This window comes from Anopheles gambiae, chromosome 3 (assembly GCF_943734735.2).
Source record: "Anopheles gambiae chromosome 3, idAnoGambNW_F1_1, whole genome shotgun sequence".
In the NCBI taxonomy this organism is placed as follows: Eukaryota; Metazoa; Arthropoda; class Insecta; order Diptera; family Culicidae; genus Anopheles; species Anopheles gambiae.
In genome coordinates, this window is record NC_064602.1 from 65,484,533 (window position 1) to 65,490,786 (window position 6,254).

Consider the following 6,254-nt stretch of genomic DNA (forward strand, 5'->3'; position numbering starts at 1 on the left):
TTTCCACTGCCGACGCCGATCCACGAACACAAATTTTGATAGGCCACCTGTACATGAGCATAGCTTTCGAACGCAAGCTTATATAAGGGCGTGCGTGCGGGGCATCGATGGAAAGCTCTCGCCAAGTACTATCCGACGGTGGGGTATTGCACCTCCTCCCGCCCTCCCTGTTCCATACTGCAGGAAGGAAAAACGTCAAATTGATTTCGAACGGAAGCTAATACAAAGCTATATCAGGCAGCGACAGACGCGTCGGTACAAGTTGTGCAACTTTTGTCTCACAAGCGTGTCCTCCTAGGAACCACTCAGGTCAACTCTTCCAGTCAAAAAACGTGATTTTGTGTGAAATTTTCACCGTTTTACACACAGGTGTGGGAATGTTTTTCCCCCCTTCCCGGATCCATTGCTATCCCTCGTTGGATAGGGCGCGGCTAGTAGACCAAATTTGGTACGACCATTTGCGTAGGTACGACCAACACTCGTTACTCAAAATCGGAGTCAAAGTCCTTCTGCAGAACGCGCCACGGGCTGTCATTTGAAAACGGCCTCCGGAAAATTAACCGAATTTTGGTATGTGATTCGTGATGGAAAAAGCCATCGAACACTTCAATTTACATCGGGATTTGGATGCGTGTAGCGAAAGAGAACGTTTCTCCTTCGACGCTTAGATAATCGAGATAATTCATTTGCTGCTACTCGCCGTTTGTCTGAAGCATTCTTACCCCGGTTTAGTAGCGATGTCCAAATCTGCAACCGAATGTAGAGGAAAGAACTTCAGTCCGGAATCAATGGCCTACAAAAATGGACAACTAAAACGGGATATCAGGGAAATGTAAAATATTTCACACCAAACAACCTTAAAGCTTGGGTTGTTCCAAAAATATTGTATCGAATAGAAATAGTGTCTTCGAAAGTCTCTGGCTCCTCTTTACCGTACTGCTCTGAGGCATTCTATCGGGGCCTTTATAGTCCAGTCCTATTCCATCACTTTTCTGCAAAAGCGGGCAGCTTTATTTCTTACATATCATCACAGATTGGATTACAGAAGCCTTCATTGAAAGTGCCAAACAGGCATTCACGGAACTGACGGAAGGAAGAACGGTTGCCACAAACTGCAGAACAATCACGAAATGGAGAAAGGTTATGGGTCCAAAACAGCCCCAGAGTTGATTGGGAAATGCAAAACAGAGCCGATAGATGATGCTAAATTCAGATGGTTCGTGTTCGAGGAGGCGAATGAGTTGCGCGATTTGTGCGCGATCGGGTTTCTCGCCATCGCAAATTGAAACTCCCTACCTTCGTTGGATCGAACACGGATCATACGCTAAGAGAATGATGCGAAGCGCATGTCTCCCATGGAACGTGTTGAGACTGTAACGCAGATGAAGCTGTGCCGCAAACCACGTAACAAAGCCTTGTCGATCGAGATTCTCCTGTGTCGTGTACCGGGTTGTGCAAGCGTTGAACAAGCGAGTGCGAGACACGCACGCAATTTCTGGATGAAGGATCATCATTGACGCTGAAGTTACCCTAGCAGCGAGTATCAGATTGAAGGGCCAGCCGGGCCCCCACTTGAGTTGCAGTGGACGGCCAACGTGAAACGCAAGGAGACGTTTCAGCTTCACGTTTGACCTGGAGCCTGGAGATTGCTGCACGCGGGGGAGAGCGGTCGTTCACGGCGACGGTTTCAACAGCTAAGTTTGCCACAATAAAATATTCATTATCCCACACTGACAAGTTCGAATGATTACTTACAGGATCGGCCAGCGGAACATCAGGAGGATGATACACCGAGAACCAGGCTTGGAGAATTCCAATCGGCTTGGAGAACGTGCGCCTACTACTTCCACCGCTGGAGCCTCAATCTGGGTGACCGATTGCGGTGAGGACGATGTTGGGATGGGCTGTTTACGGGACACAAAAGGGAAACACCACCAGGCGAGTGACGATACCGGGTGGTGAGATAGTATGCACCACCAAACACACAAGCAGCGGGAAAGGCAGCGTCGACGTACCAGGACCAGGGCATCCTGCAGCAGCACAGCGGTGTCTATGAGCAGCTGCTATGACGGCCGAATGCCACCGGTAGCAGCCATCCTTACGACAATTCCAGCGGCAGCAGCAGTACGTACGATCCACAACACCCATCGCGCAATTACTCCACCGCTACACGGCCGCGCACGGAAAGCGCATCTGAGCACGGAAAGTGTAAAGTGAATCGGGAAAAAACGATGACAGTTGTTGAACCCGTCGTTGCACGGGATGGGGTGCGTTGCCAAGGTGGATTAAAAATATCAGGTGCTGGAAAAGGCCCTTTACCCGGGTGGGTCGCCATAGTTGGGGGGGGGGACTTTGGTGTCATTTTAAACCCGCTACACACCGTTGGTTTCAAAAAGTATAGCAAACAGAAAACTTTCTTTCTTTGCCTTCAGGCAAGTGCATTTTTGTATTTATTCATTTTATTGAACAAACATCAGAGATACAAAATCAGGCAATACTTACTGCAATTGTCCGCGTGTGTCCATGTGTCTCGTAGATGATGCGGAATAAAGGTGACAAAATAGCAAATAAATTAATGATTTCTTAGTCTTCGTCTCTATCTTTCCTCACCTGATCTCGGATTGCATCCACCTTGCGCGGTTGCGATGATCCCACAAAAACTACAAAGTAGAGCTTCGGTTGACAGTAAAAGACGCAGCGGTTCTGAATAGTACTAAATCTCGCCGATAGATGACGCTGGACATTAGGCTGGTTCGTGTTTGAGGAGACGAATGAGCTGCGCGATTCGTGCGCGATCGGGTGGTTTCTCGCCATCGCAATTCGCAAATTCGCACGCTTCATCTCGGCGGCATCTCGGCATCGCGATCGAAAAACGGGTACCATTTTACGAGGTGTAATTAGAATCCGCGAAATAAACCGTTTCCATCAACGGCACACATCCGCGTGTTTGGAAGACTCTCCCTGCAAAAAAAAGTAAACGTTTTCGCTACGCGATTAAATGTTAATGTTCACAAACCAATTTCATGTTTTTTTTTTTCAGTTCTCTATGTTCCAATCCGGGCGAGGTTTTCAATACTTTTGCATTCATACTTTAAAGGCTTGCGTCCATCCAGCCTGGGTAATAAGTTCTTTTTTAACTTCTGCCGCCGGTTGATGCTTTGATGTTGATCCTGTTTCGGAGATAAAAGCGTCCACCACTTTGACGCATTCTCATGGAGACGCACGGTGGCGGGTGTGATACAGCTGCTGGCTGTTGGATGTAAACGGATGTAAACAAATGCCTACCGGTTGTTACAGGATGAAGGGAGCGATGCTGAGCGCCACTGTCCCAGAAAACCATCACTTTTACCCGTACAAAAAAAAAGCCGTAAAAAAGAAAAACCCAATAAAAGAAGCACACAGGACGCGACACAGGATCTGCACAGAACTCGCACAGGCCACGCCAGGTCAGGGCACCGGTACGACGAAATGAACCAAAATCGGACCTGGAAATGTAACAACACTTGGATGCGTTTTCCAAAACCCACACACCACAGGTAACTAGATGGTTACCAGCCGAAAATGCGTAATCTGTCAAGTTGCTGTTTCGATCGTAGTACACATGTGAACATCACCCAACCAAAGGCTATATATGTAAACCACACTTATGCATCAGGTTATATCCTCACTACGAGTAAACGCAAGGTGACGTGTTTTCGCTCGCTCTCACTTTTAACGGTTTTTTCGAGTGTTTTTGCGAAAAATTGATTCTGCTGTTGCTTCCAGTTACATTTCGCAGGTGGCCAAAGAGAATCGAACATGTCGATTAGAGAAGGACGTGCGCCCAATTCTAGTTCGCCGGAGTCCTTGATGGTGGTGAATCTCTCCACCTATCGGATTGAAGGCGAATTCGATGCTGGTGGCTGCGGCACGGTGTTGGTGGGCAGCCATGCCCGCTCCAAGCAGCCGGTGGTGATGAAAATGGCCAGCAAAGAGGTGGACCGGCTCCTGCTCGCCACGGAGCGCCGGATCTATGCGCGGCTGCCGAAGGCCCGTGGATGGCCCAGACTCATCGACGCCGGTACGTATCGCAAACGCGACGTGCTGGTTTTGGAGCGCCTGGGGCCATCCCTGCAGGACTTACTGAACTTGTGCGGAGGACGCTTCGGTCTGAAGACGGTTTCGCAGCTAGCGCTGCAACTGCTCGACAGGCTGGAAACATTCCACGAGCTGGGGTACGTTCACCGCGACCTGAAGCCGGACAATGTCCTGCTAGGTCGCGGAACGACCCGCAAGACGCTGCACATGATTGACTTCGGTCTTGCCGAGCGGTATCGGCACCCAGGCACGGGGGAACACATAGCGCAGGATGCGTTTTTCCCGTTCGCCGGAACGATCGAGTTTGCACCAGTGTTCGCTCATCTGGAGTATACACCGAGCAGGCGAGATGACATTTTGTCGCTCGCCTACATGCTGGTGTTTTTGCTCCGCGGTGGCCTACCGTGGTATGGTACCGAGGAGCGATTTGATCCGGACGAGGCACTGCTTCTGAAGTTGTGCATTACGCCCAGCGAGCTGTGTAGAGGACTGCCGGCTGAGTTTCAGCGGTTGACCGAGTACGCGTTGCAGATGGAATTCTGCGACGCGCCGGACTATACCGAGCTGAAGCGGATGTTCCGGAATCTGCTGCGCCAACATTCCATGCAGCACGATTTGCATTTCGATTGGAACCGGTTTGGCTGCTAAACCAGCACCTAATTTCTTTTCTTCTCTCTCTCTCTCTCTTCGTTCCAGCTTTCGTAAAGTGACGTGTAAGTCACCCCAGTATAAGGCGCCGTGAAGGAACAGCCCGATGCTGGGACGGTGGCCAAATCCGATCCTCTGCCTCCTCGTGGCGCCACTGGATGTTGGCCTCTGGTGTTGTCAGACTCACCAGCGGCCTAACCAAAGAGGACGGTCAGTGGGACACCAAGCGTTTGCTCAACGAAGCTACACGTACATTTGATGCTATGGGGGTTGAAGGGAAATAAATATGTATTTATTGTATTTTAGTGTAAGATTGAGGCCATGTAAAAATACACGTATAGCATTGGAATAAATTGAAATGTACAAATGCCTATATAAAACGAGTTAATTTTCGAGTTTGCAATGATTGCGATTTTCCACTCTTTCTCGCCGGACAGCATCAACTTCAAACGTACATTGTGGGGATGTTTTCCACTGCCGACGCCGATCCACGAACACAAATTTTGATAGGCCACCTGTACATGAGCATAGCTTTCGAACGCAAGCTTATATAAGGGCGTGCGTGCGGGGCATCGATGGAAAGCTCTCGCCAAGTACTATCCGACGGTGGGGTATTGCACCTCCTCCCGCCCTCCCTGTTCCATACTGCAGGAAGGAAAAACGTCAAATTGATTTCGAACGGAAGCTAATACAAAGCTATATCAGGCAGCGACAGACGCGTCGGTACAAGTTGTGCAACTTTTGTCTCACAAGCGTGTCCTCCTAGGAACCACTCAGGTCAACTCTTCCAGTCAAAAAACGTGATTTTGTGTGAAATTTTCACCGTTTTACACACAGGTGTGGGAATGTTTTTCCCCCCTTCCCGGATCCATTGCTATCCCTCGTTGGATAGGGCGCGGCTAGTAGACCAAATTTGGTACGACCATTTGCGTAGGTACGACCAACACTCGTTACTCAAAATCGGAGTCAAAGTCCTTCTGCAGAACGCGCCACGGGCTGTCATTTGAAAACGGCCTCCGGAAAATGAACCGAATTTTGGTATGTGATTCGTGATGGAAAAAGCCATCGAACACTTCAATTTACATCGGGATTTGGATGCGTGTAGCGAAAGAGAACGTTTCTCCTTCGACGCTTAGATAATCGAGATAATTCATTTGCTGCTACTCGCCGTTTGTCTGAAGCATTCTTACCCCGGTTTAGTAGCGATGTCCAAATCTGCAACCGAATGTAGAGGAAAGAACTTCAGTCCGGAATCAATGGCCTACAAAAATGGACAACTAAAACGGGATATCAGGGAAATGTAAAATATTTCACACCAAACAACCTTAAAGCTTGGGTTGTTCCAAAAATATTGTATCGAATAGAAATAGTGTCTTCGAAAGTCTCTGGCTCCTCTTTACCGTACTGCTCTGAGGCATTCTATCGGGGCCTTTATAGTCCAGTCCTATTCCATCACTTTTCTGCAAAAGCGGGCAGCTTTATTTCTTACATATCATCACAGATTGGATTACAGAAGCCTTCATTGAAAG